Raw genomic sequence first — 13635 nt, forward strand, 5'->3', positions numbered from 1 at the left:
GGCTCTGTCTCAAAACCAAAAAGATAACTTGCTTCCTTTTCATTGTTAAAAGATAACATCAAATTATATGTGCATTTACTACAACTATGTGTAACCATATGACTGGAAGATAACATTTAAAATGTAGTTAATTCTTTTTTTTTTTTTGTAGAGACAGAGTCTCACTTTACCGCCCTCGGTAGAGTGCCGTGACATCACACTGCTCACAGCAACCTCCAACTCCTGGGCTTAGGCGATTCTCTTGCCTCAGCCTCCTGAGTGGCTGGGACTACAGGTGCCTGCCACGACGCCCGACTATTTTTTTTCTTGCATTTTGGCTGGGGCCAGGTTTGAACCCGCAACCCTTGGTATATGGGGCCGGCGCCCTACCTACTGAGCCACAGGTGCCACCCTAAAATGTAGTTAATTCTAATAGTATGAGAGATTATGCATGATATTCACCCAAAATTATCTTTAACATTGTTAATATTATGTGAAACAAAAGGAGTTTGTAATACAACAGTTTATCTTTTGAAATCCAGATTCGCTTAGTTATACTTACTACACCTATATAGTATGGTCTATGTGGATTAAAATCAGTTTATACTGAAAAATTTCAAAGTCCTGAGATACAACTAACCCTTTCTGAGCTATTTCCAATCCTGAATTAGTCACCCTGTCACTACTTTACTTGATCTTTGCACTAACTTCTGCCAAACAGTAATCCTCTAATTCCTTCTCTCCAATTTAAAAACATTGAAAATCCCTTGAGTATAAATTGAACACCATGGTTTGTTTACATTACATTCAATACTTCATAACTCATCCCTGGGTTTCAGGGTCCACAAAACAATGGCATGGGGCTAAAACATCACTTTCACCCCCCAAATATGACCGCAATGTGGTTTGCATCTAAAATTCCTACTGCTTCCTAGTTTTTAAGAACTTGATACATTTGATCTTGAGAACAAGCTAAAATTTATAAAGGAAGATAGCTGGGCGCTCAGACACACACTTACAATCCTAGCACTCTGGGTGGATTGCCTGAGCTCACAGATTCCAGACCAGTCTGAGCCAGAGGGAGCCTGGTCTCTAAAAATAGCCAGGTGTGGGTGGCACCTATAGTCCCAGCTACTTGGGAGGCTGAAGCAAGAGAATCGCTGGAGCCCGAGAGTTTGAGGTTGCTGTGAGCTATGACACCAGGGCACTCTGCCGAGGGCAACAAAATAAAACTCTGTCTCAAAAACAAAACAAACAAAACCCCGATTCTGGATATATGCCTTTAGGTGCTCAAATGTTTAACAGCCACTGATAAAACCACTGCTGATTGTTTTATTTACTGTTTTACTTTAGGGAAGGTTTCCTTTGTATAGTGGAGCTTTAAGAGTGTGTATCCGTGACCCAGCAGCAGAGCCCTAAACAAAGTTTGAGAGTGGCTTTGCTTTCAAGACACTGAAAGTCTTTGTTATCTTGAGACAGCATATCACTTGGTGATAGTGGCTGTTACCAGTAAGGATAAAGCAAAATCTGGCTGTGCCTCCTAGCTATATATGCCACCTAAATGCTGTCCGAAAGGATTTTGGAAACCAAAAGGAAGTCTTCATTGCCCACAGGAAGTACATGTGTATCTATATAGTCATTGGTGGGCATCTGGCTATCACAAGGTCAATATAAAGGAACCTGACAGATTGATTAAAAAGTCCTTAGTGGCCAAGCCCAGTGGCTCATGCCTGTAATCCTAGCACTCTGGGAGGCCAAGGTATGTGGATTGCCTGAGCTCAGGAGTTTGACACCAGCCTGAGCTAGAGACCCCATCTCTAAAAACTAGCTAGGCTTTGTGGTGGGCACCTGTCGTCCCAGCTACTTGGGTGGCTGAGGCAAGAGGATCGCTTGAGCCCAAGAGTTTGAAGAGGTTGCTGTGAGCTGTGACGCCACAGCACTCCACCCAGGGTGATAGTAAGACTCTGTCTCAAAAAACAAACAAAAAATAACAGTCCTTAGGATGTAGTAGTCTACCACATTCTTCCCTTAAACGCAAGTAACATTTAGATAATATTTTAAAGATTAATGTGTTTATCCAGTTGTCTTACAACTCTTGATGTGTATCTTATAAATTAATATTAAAATTGAGTGGAGTTTGTATTTGCAAACTGTATTTAGGTGTTTTTCCATTTATAAAAGCTCTCTTTTGGGAATGAAGTTTATTCTAAATGCAGCCTTCTCTGCATAATAGAATATAAAGAAAACTGAATGCCCTTACTCTCTAGTTCATTCTAATTCCGATTCTTGAGTATAGTCTGCTTAACTACCTTTCTGAACCCAGTGGTGATTTTCTTTGGCATTGACCTGAGTAAGAGGAAGACACTCAAATGATCTCTATATCTGTGACTGGTCAGTGGTCACATTTTTCCCAGTGTTAATTGGGAGGATTTTGCCTTGGAATTCTTTGGATAGTGAATAAACTTAACTTCAATTAACTTACACAAAAAGGAATTTATTGGCTTATGCAGCTGGATAATCGGGGCTAGAATTTTGGCACAGATGATGTCTGCCATTGTAGTGATGGAAATCTGCATTTGCTCTGTCCAGATAGTAATCACCCGTCTACATGGCTACTGCTTATCTGAAGAGTGGCTAGTGTAACTGAGAAAGCGAATTTTTAATTTATGTCAATTTAATTAATTAACTTTTCCCCCCCACAGATAGGGGAGGGTCTTTTGTTGCCCTAGCTGGAGTACAATGGTACTATCATAGCTCACACACCTGGAACTTCTAGGCTCAAGCTATCCTCCTGCCTTGGCCTTCTTCAGATAGCTGGGACTACAGGCATGCACCACCATGCCGACTATTTTATTTTTATTTTTTGTAGAGACAGGGGTCTTGCTATGTTGTCCATGCTAGTCTCAAACTCCTGGCCTCCATCGTCCCTCCTTGGCCTGCAAAGTGCTGGGATTACAGGTATGAGCCACCATAGTTGGCCTTAATTAATTTAAACTTTAACAGGCACACATGGCTAGTGGCTACTGTTTTACACCACAGACTAGAATCCCTCTCTATTTCTTATCTTTGCTTTCCTATGTTGGCTTTTATCTCTCAGGCAAATTCCCTCCCTGTGGTGGCAAAGATGACCTCCAGCAACTTCCTCTCATTCTGACCCCTTAACAAGCACCAGGAAGGGAGCTGGTCAATCCCAGAGGCAACTCTCATTGGCCCTGTCTTGTCATGTGACTATCCCTCACTTAATACCTATGCCAAGGCTTGGGTACCCCAGTCTGGATCTACCAGGGGAGGGGCATGGTCCCTTGAAAAACATTCGGGAATCAGGGCCCTGCTACCATCAGAAAGAGGAAGGACTGCATGGGAGGGAAAATAGTGGGTGTCATTTGCACCTTTAAAAAGTGTTTGGTATAGGCAGTGCCCATAGCTCAGTGGGTAGGGTGCCAGCCACATGCACCCAGGCTGGCGGGTTCAAACCCGGCCCGGCCAGCTAAACAACAATAACAACTGCAACAAAAAAATAGCTGGGTGTTGTGGCAGATGCCGGTAGTCCCAGCTACTTGGGAGGCTGAGGCAAGAGAATTGCTTAAGCCCAAGACTTAGCAGTTGCTGTAAGCTGTGATGCCATGGCACTCTACCAAGGGCGACATAGTGAGACTGTCTCAAAAAAAAAAAAAAAAAGAAGTATTCGGTACAGGTCAAGCTCACACCTGTAATCCTAGCACTCTGGGAGGTGGAGGTGGGAGGATTGCTTGAGTGCAGGAAGGACCAGCCTGTGCAAGAGCCCTGTCTCTACTAAAAATAGAAAAATTAGGCAGGTGTGGGGCAGTGCCTGTGGCTCAAAGGAGTAAGGCACCAGCCCCATATGCCGGAGGTGGTGGGTTCAAACCCAGCCCCGGCCAAAAACTGCAAAAAAAAAAAGTAGAGAAAAATTAGGCAGGTGTGGTGGTGGGTACCTATAGATCTAGTTATTTGGGAGACTGAGGCAGAAGGATCACTTGAGCCCAGGAGTTTCAGGTTGCTGTCAGCTAGGCTGATCCCACAACAGTCTAGCCTGGCCAACAAAGTGAGTCTCAAAAAAAAAAAAACTATTTGGTATAAATTTTTTATAAAAGAGTTAAAAGCATAAAGTGCCATGTATGAGGTAAATGAAAATTGCAAGCAGCCTTTCAAAAGAAAATGGTAAAAGTGGAAATTAAATTTGAGACCAGTGATAGTGTTCTATAGTGAAAGGGAAAGTTTAAAACCTGTAAAAATGACTACATTAGGACTTGGGTTTTTTGTTTATTTGTTTTTTTGGAGACAGAGCCTCAAGCTGTCACCACTGGGTAGAGTGCCGTGGCATCACAGCTCACAGCAACCTCCAACTCCTGGGCTCAAGCGATTCTCCTGCCTCCACCTCCCAAGTAACTGGGAATACAGGCGCCCACCACAACGCCTGGCTATTTTTTGTTGTTGTTGTTGCAGCCGTCATTGTTGTTTGGCGGGCTCAGGCTGTATTTGAACCCGCCAGCTCAGGTGTATGTGGCTGGCGCCTTAGTTGCTTGAGCCACAGGCGCCCAGCCAAGGTTGTTTATTTTTGAGACAGTCTCAAGCTGTCACCCTGGGTAGAGTGCTGTGATATCACAGCTCACAGCAACCCCCAACTCCTGGGCTTAAGCGATTCTCTTGTCTCAGCCTCCCAAATAGCTGGGACTACAGGTGCCCGCCACAACGCCTGGCTATTTTTTGGTTGTAGTTGTCATTGTGGTTTGACGGGCCCAGGCTGGATTCGAACCCAACATCTCAGGTGTATGTGGCTGGAACCTTAACCACTTGAGCTGCAGCACCAAGCCATGTTTTGAGGTATTGTTGCTTATTTTGATTCTATTTAAAATAAATCTGACACGGGTTCGGCACCTATAGCTCAAGCGGCTAAGGCACCAGCCACATACACCAGAGCTGGCGGGTTCAAACCCAGCCAGGGCCTGCCAAACAACAATGACAACTACAACCAAAAAATAGCCTGGCGTTGTGGTGGGCACCTGTAGTCCCAGCTACTTGGGAGGCTGAGGCAAGAGAATCACTTAAGCCCAGGAATTGGAGGTTGCTGTGAGCTGTGATACCATGGCACTCTACCCAGGGCGAGAGCTTGAAGCTCTGTCTCAAAAAAAAAAAAAAAGGGCGGCGCCTGTGGCTCAGTGGGTAGGGCACCGGCCCCATATACCGAGGGTGGCAGGTTCAAACTCGGTCCAGGCGAAACTGCAAACAAAAATAGCTGGTGTTGTGGTGGGCACCTATGGTCCCAGCTACTTAGGAGGCCGAGGCAAGAGAATCGCCTAAGCCCAGGAGTTGGAGGTTGCTGTGAGCTGTGATGCCACGACACTTTACCAAGGGTGACAAAGTGAGACTGTCTCTAAAATAAATAATCTGACACAAATTGAGTACTAAAGAACATATAATTACAATATAAACTTCTATTTGAAATGGCAGGAAGTTCTGGGGCGGCGCCTGTGGCTCAAGGAGCAGGGCGCTGGTCCCATATGCCGGAGGTGGTGGGTTCAAACCCAGCCCCGGCCAAAAACCACAAAAAAAAAAAAAAAGAAATGGCAGGAAGTTCAAATGTTATTACTTTCAAAATACAGAAACGATAGAACTGTGGGTCTTAGAGAAAGGGGCTGCAAATTCAAATGCCCACAGGGCCAGAGTGGGGCAGGGTGGGTGAGGCTGGTAAGCCGGGGACACCCACCCCCCCCTCTCAAGGCGAGGATCTACCACTTTCCATGGTTGCCATTTGGGGATGCGTGGGCCCCAAGTTAGAAGTGCATCTTCTAACTTTTCAGAAGATGCCAGAAATTCAGAATTTCATATGAAATGTTTTGAGTTGTTTTGAGTCGTAAGACAATACATATGGCAAACTAAACACACCCAGCAGTGGAGGGCCAGCAGGCTGCCAGCGGCCACCTGGGTCTCAGAGTGCTAAGGAGCCACGAGCTGTCAGTGGCTCTGTTCCTCCTGTTGTTAAACAATTTCCTCAAAGTGTTCCTGCGAGGGTTAGAGTTAGTAGGGATGACGGGTTTAGGACAGTGTCCGAGGCTTAATGAGCACTCATGAATGTAGCTGTTCTGTTTACTTTTCAGGGAAATAACTGGGGCTCCAAGGGATTCAGCAACTGGCTCAGGGCACTGGCCTATAGGTGCGTTTGCTAGCTCAGTGTGACCCTTCAGTGTGGTTCCTGGGCCAGCGACATTGGCACCACGTGCGTTATTGATTCCCAGTCTCTGCCGATGGGTCCAGCAGTTTGCTTTTTTTTTTTCTTTTCTGAGACAGAGCCTCAAGCTGTCGTCCTGGGTAGTGTGCTGTGGCATCACAGCTCACAGTAACCTCCAACTCCTGGGCTCAAGTGATTCTCCTGCCTCTGCCTGCCAAGTAGCTGGGACTACAGGCGCCCGCCACAATGCCCGGCTATTTTTTGGTTGCAGCCGTTGTTGTTTGGCGGGCCCGGGCTGGATTCCAACCCACCAGCTTAGGTGTACGTGGCTGGCGCCTCAGCCACTTGAGCCACAGGTGCTGAGCCCAGCAGTTTACATTTTAACCATGTGGTTTATGTGACATTATAGTTTGAGAGGTTCTGAAATCTAGCTCTCTCTTCTGGGTCTCCCCTTAACTCTTAGCAAAAGCACTTTCATGAACGTGGCCTGTAATTTCTTCTAAGATTCTCAAAGATGCGTGAAAAGCCCCCGTCTCTCGTCTTGTGCATGGTGTGGGCACACTGTAGTAAAGGTTAGCTTCAGGCTCCAGCCTCCGGGGCAGAGTATCCTTCTTCCGAATTAGTAAAATCGGATTTATCAGAATTGCAGTTTTGATCGAATACAAGAACTCTCCACACGAATCACTATAGCTGTGCTGAAAACGAGCCTACAGAAACTCCAGGCTGGGTTTTTGTGCTGGTTATCTGCCCAAAGACAGGACAAGAAAGGCTAGAGTTTGACTGACAGGACAACCCACGTGCTATCAGCCTGCATTCCTCTGCCACTTAGTCTCTGAGCAATGTTGGAAACTGCAAGGGAACAGCACGCATGTCATTGTTTCTAAGACCTGGAGCAGGTTATGCTCAACTTAAACCCAGTGCTGTTCTTACAGAACATAAAGAGTTTTGTTCCCAGGCTTTCTTTGCCAGCACATGATAGTTGCATATCAGGTTTCCTCCAGTGTCCCCAGAGGCCTTCAGGCGCTGTCTCAAGTATGTGCCCGAAATGACTCAGGTAAAAATGTGTGTACGCTTAGTGACTCAAACTAAATCATTAACCCGGAAGATGCCTGCACGGGTGAGCAGGGATGGAAGGCGAGCTTCAGCATGTGGGCCTGCCTGCGATGCCGGTGGTGACAACTGTGTGAGCACAGCAGCGCTCAACGTTGGTGCTTCTCAGGTGGACCAGGGACTAACCCTGGTGTCACCTGGAATCAGAAAGAATCTCAAATCTGTCATCCTCAGGAACAAGAATCTGCCAGGGTAACTTAGTAACTTACAAAGAATGTTGATTTTTGTTTGTTTGAATCCTTATCTGGTAAAGCAAGAAAATATAAGAGAAGATCTTGACTTAAAAATATACAACTTCGCCTGTAGTCCCAGCTACTCGGGAGGCCGAGGCAAGAGAATCGCTTAAGCCCAGGAGTTGGAGGTTGCTGTGAGCTGTGTGAGGCCACGGCACTCTACCGAGCGCCATAAAGTGAAACTCTGTCTCTACAAAAAAAAATATATATATATCAACTTTTCGGCTCGGCACCTGTGGCTCAAGCGGCTAAGGCTCCAGCCACATACACCTGAGCTGGTGGGTTCAAATCCAGCCGGCGCCCGCCAAACAACAATGACAGCTGCAACCAAAAAATAGCCGGGCGTTGTGGTGGGTGCCTGTGGTCCCAGCTACTTGGGAGGCGGAGGCAGAAGACTCGCTTGACCCCAGGAGTAGGAGGTTGCTGTGAGCTGTGATGTCATAGAACTCTACCCAGGGTGACAGCTTGAGGCTCTGTCTCAAAAAAAAAAAAAAATACAACTTTTCTTTTTATTATTATTATTATTTTTTAAATTTCAGGTTAATGGAAGGGTACAAACAACCAAGTCACAATATTTGAATTTGTTAGGTAAAGTCCCTCTTTTAGTTATGCCCCACACCCCAAAGGTGTGCCATATACCGTTACATCGTGCCCATTCAGTGGGAACACACCATCCCCTCCTCTCCTCTCCCTCCTGTCTGGTTCCCCCTCCCCCCAACTTGAATTGAAATGAGTTTTTCTCCCATGTGGGTATTTGTTCATCCACTGGCTTCATATTAGCACTGAGTACCCTGGATATTTGTTTCTCCATTCTTGTGATGCTCTACTGAGAAGAATGTGTTTCAGCTCCATCCGGGTTAATACAAAAGATGTGAAGTCACCATCTTTTTATGGCTGAATAGTATTCCATGCTGTACATATACCACAGTTGGTTAATCCATTCCTGGGTTGGTGAGCATTTAGGTTGTTTCCACATCTTGGTGATTGTAAATTGCGCTGCAATGAACAGTCTAGTGCAAATGTCCTTATGAGAAAATGATTTGTCTCCTGGGTAGATGCCCAGTAGTGGATTGTGGGGTCAAATGGGAAATCTAGTTTGAGTTCTTTGAGGATTCTCCATACTTCTTTCCAAACACACTATATTAGTTTGCAGTCCCACCAACAGTGTAAAAGCGTCCCACTCTCTCCACCTCTGCGCCAGCATCTGCAACTTTGGGACTTTGTGATGTGGGCGAATCTTCCTGGGCTTAGGTGATATCTCAGGGTGGTTTTGATTTTCCTTTCTCTGATGATTAGGGACAATGAGCATTTTTTCATATATGACACAACTTTTGACTAGTTGATTTTCAGCTGGGTATGTGCATTTACACACAACACCTACAGGCATGCACGCACAGATCTGATCTACGTAGACGTGAAATTAAACTGTCAGTATATGCACACGCATACATAAGACAAGACTTGAAAAGTGATTCCAAATAAATCTCACCCCCAAAGGGCCATTGACTATAATAATTTTTCAGTCTCCTGTGAAAGGCAACAGTAACCCTTTGTAATTCAGTTGTGACACACAGGGTGAGCTGGCCTCCATGTCCTTCCTCCACCTCCAGAGTGCCTTGGCTCATGTTCAGAGGGCCTGTGCCCAGTGGGGCTGGCATGTGTCTCCCACAGCGGAACAGACAGAGCCAAGGGCAAGGGAGAAAATAAACGGCAAAGGGAGACTCGCCAGGAGAGCAGGCAGAGTGGCTGGGAAGCTGGCCAAATGGCCAGAGGCTGAATGGACGACATCAGCCCTTGACAACGCCTCACATATCCTTGTTGCCCTTTCTCGCCCTCTGCATGGATACCGGGGAACGCAGACCCCCTAGGCCCAGGCATCACCAAGAATCCTTGCATACTTTTTTTTTTTTTGAGACAGAGTTTCATTTTCTTGCCCTCTTGGTAGAGTGCTGTAGTGTCATAGCTCACAGCAATCTCAAACTCTTAGGCTCAAACAATCTTCCTGCCTCAGCCTCCCAAGTAGCTGGGACTACAGGCGTGCACCACTACACCCGGCTAGTTTTTCTATTTTTAGTAGAGATGGGGTCTCATTCTTGCTCAGACTGGTGGAACTCCTGAGCTCAAGCCGCCCTCCTGCCTTGGCCTCCCAGAGTACTAGGATTACAGGTGTGAGCCACCACCCCGGGCACTTGCACACAGATTTTAAAAAACACCATGTTCAGTACAGCAAACCATTTGTGATTTGGGAGGACGACAGACTTGATGCAGAAGGTGAAGCCACCGTGACATCCCTCCATCGAGCAGTGACTTTGAAGCCTGCTTCTCCATACTGGTCTCTAATTTCAGTCATAGAGATTTTCCTCTTCAAAAGAGAGTGTAGCATATTGGTGGCTGTTTTACGGTAGAGGAAAGATGGTGACTGACAATGATTAGGATGTGGGTATTTTCTTTTTCTTTCCCCTTTTAGCTATGCGAAGGCAAATAATGCTTGAGAGTGGATAAAATATTTAACAGTGGCCATACATAATTTATCCCTGAGTTGATGCTTATTTCCAGCCCAATGGTTTGGTCTCAATTAGGAGTTCTCAGAACATGCAGCCACTGTGTCTCCTTGGCAAACCGACATTGTGCTTATTTTTACTCTTTTCTTCCGAAGGCTAATTGTTTTTACCTTTTTCTTGTTGCTATATTCATTCCTAGAGGTTGTTTTCATCCACAGGCAACAAAAATAAAAGTGGCAGGCAGGGTTTTTTGTACTCACATGGGATCCTTAGAGTCAGAGATTCAGAGACATATCTGGGAAGGAGAAAATATATTTATTTGCATATATACAAATGTTGCATGTGAAGAGGAAACTATTTAAAGCAGCTGTGTGCCCACCTAAGTAATGTGTGATTTCAGGAGAAATTTTAGGGGGAAAAATATGGAAAAAAAGAAAAGTCATCCCGCAAAATCACTATTCAGAGATAACCACTGCATTTTTTTAGCATATATGCACATGAAACATGTTTTTTATTTTCACAAAAAAGATCATACAATACATATAGATTATTCTCTAGTTCTCTTTCCTGAGAGGACTATCCATTGTGAATGTCCTTTCCGTCAATATAGCTATGCATGATTTATGACAGCTTCATCAAATTTCACCGTATAGATACACTGTCCTTTTGTAAAACCAATACCTTAGATGAGATGTTTCTATTTATTCACTATTATATTATAAACAGTGCTATGGTGAACATCTTTGTAAATATATCTTCTTGTTCTTTGTCCAATTATTTCCTTAGGATAAATTCCTAGAAGAGGAATACTTAGGTCAAAACATATGCATTTTTTTGGAAAAAGTGGAGGTGGCTTATGAATATACCCAATTTCCTTCCAGAAAGCTTGTTCTAATTTATGTGCTTGTTGGGTGTGTGTGTGTGTGTATTTTTGTCTTGAAAACACCAGATTTGTTATTTTTATTTAGTAGGGGGAGAAAAGCACCTCATTTTAATTTTATTTGGCATATCTTTGATTATTAATGCAAAGGGTTTTTTAAAAAACTGTTTATTTGTATTTCTTCTTTTATTGGCCCTTCTATTTGGATCCTTTGTACAAGATTTAAAAATCAAGATGTTGATATTTCTTTTTTTCTTTGATTCTTAGCGGCAGGGTCTCACTCATCCCCTGCTGGAGTACAGGGACTCAATCATAGCTCACTGCAGCTTTTAATGCCTGGGCTCAAATGATCCAGCTAGGACTACAGCCACCCACCAAGCTCAGATGATTAAAAAAAAACTTTTTTTAGAGATGGGGTCCCACTATGTTGCCCAGGCTGGTATCGAACTCCTAGGCTCAAGCAACCCTCTTTCTTCAGTTTCCCAGAGTGTTGAGTTATGGGAATGAGCCACCGTCCTCGCCCATCTTTTCTTGCTCTGTAGAACTGCTTTCTACATTAAGGATGACCAACCTTTTGGTTATAATTTTTTCCTAATTGGTCATTTGCCTCTTAACTATGCTTATTACTGACTTTTATATTTTTTATTAGGAATTTTTTTTTCTTTCTTTTTGAGACAGAGTCTCACTATATCTCCTTCGGTAGAGTGCTGTGGCATCACAGCTCACAGCAACCTCCAACTCTTGGACTTAAGCAATTCTCTTGCTTCAGCCTCCCAAGTAGCTGGGACTACAGGCACCCGCCACAACACCCGGCTATTTTTTGGTTGTAGGTGTCATTGTTGTTTGGCGGGCCTGGGCTGGATTCGAACCCACCAGCTCTGATGTATATGGCTGGCACCCCAGCAGCTGAGCTACAGGCTCCGAGCCAGGAATTTTTTATTTTACATATATTTGCCCAGGATTTTAAATTTTAGATGTTAATTTTTTTGAGACAGAGTTTTATTCTGTCACCCTAGCTAAAGTGCCATGGCATCATTAGCTCACAGCAACCTCAAACTCCTGGGCTCCAGCAATCCTCTTGCCTCAGACTCTCAGGTAGCTGTGACTACAGGCATCTACCTGGTTAGTTTTTCTATTTTTAGTAGAGGGTCTCCCTCTTGCTCAGGCTGGTCTCAAACTCCTGAGCTCAAGTAATCCACCTGCCTCAGCCTCCCAGAATTCTGAGATTACAGGCATGAGCCATATCACTTAGCCATGTATTTAAATCTTTTAAATTGGGCAGTGCCTGTGGCTCAAAGGAGTAGGATGCCAGCCCCATGTGCTGGAGGTGGCGGGTTCAAACCCAGCCCTGGCCAAAAACTGCAAAAAAAAAAAATCTTTTAAATCTTTTTCTTTTAGTCGTTTTCCCCCCTCTCAAAAAATACATAAATATTTACCCAGATTTTACCCTAATATTGTACTTTCATGATTTTTTTTGAGACAGAGTCTTACTCTGTTGCCCCTGCCTAGAGTGCTGTGGCATAAGCCTCGCTCACAGCAGCCTCAAACTCCTGGCTTCAAATGATCCTCCTCAGCCTCCCAAGTAACTGTGATCACCATGACATTGGCTAAATCTTTTTCTATTTTTAGTAGAGACGGGGTCTCACTCCTGCTCAGGGTGGTCCTGCACTCCTGACCTCAAGCTATCCTCCGGCCTCAGCCTCCCAGAGTGTTGGGATTACAGGCGTGAGCCACTTCCCCAGTCACTTTTATGATTTTTTTTTACATTTAAATATTTTATCCATCTGAAAATTAGGGCGCTATATGGTGAAAGAGGTCTTTTCATTTTTAAAAAATGCTCTATTCGGGCGGTGCCTGTGGCTCAAGGAGTTGGGCGCCGGTCCCATATGCTGGAGGTGGCGGGTTCAAACCCAGCCCCGGCCAAAAACCACAAAAAAAAAAAAAAAAAAAATGCTCTATTCATTGTTCTAACACAATGTATTGAGTAAGACACTACTTTCCTAGTGAATTGAAATTTCACCTTTGTTATTGGCTAAATTCTTAGATGTTCTTGGGTTTTCTTTGGCCACAGCATTCTGCCTTGTTGATTTGTCTACTTTGCACCTGTTTCATACTGTTTGGATTGTTGTTAGCTTTGTAATATATTTAGTAGGTATAGGGGACACCCTCCGCTCTCTCCTGAATGTTCTTTAGTTTTTACAAAATTAGTTATTTGCGTGCTCGCTTCGGCAGCACATATACATACAAAATTAGTTATTTGCATGGTTATTAAATCCACATGGCTCAAACAACCAAAGAAGTTTAAAAAAGTACACAGTGGGCTGGGCTCGGTGGCTCACGCCTGTAATCCCAGCACTCTGGGAAGCCCAAGTGGGTGGATTACTTGAGCTGAAGGGTTGGAGACCAGCCTGAGCAAGAACGAGACCCCTTTCCTAGTAAAAATAGAAAAACTAGCCCAGCTTGGTGGTGAGGCCCTGTAGTCCCAGCTACTGAGGGAGACTGAGGCAGAGGATCACTTGAGCCCAGCAGTTTGAGGTTGCTGTGAGCTAAGATGCCATAGCACTCTAGTTTGTGGCAACAGAGTGAGGCTCTGTCCAAAAAAAAGAAGGAAGGGAGGAAGAAAATGCCCCAGACTATGCAGCTCACACAACAGAAATTTATTTTCTCACAGTTACAGAGATTGGAAGTCTGAGACCAAGGAGCCAGCATCCTTAGTTTCTGGGACAGCCTTTCTCACTGGCTTGC

This window comes from Nycticebus coucang, chromosome 21 (assembly GCF_027406575.1).
Source record: "Nycticebus coucang isolate mNycCou1 chromosome 21, mNycCou1.pri, whole genome shotgun sequence".
NCBI lineage: Eukaryota > Metazoa > Chordata > Mammalia > Primates > Lorisidae > Nycticebus > Nycticebus coucang.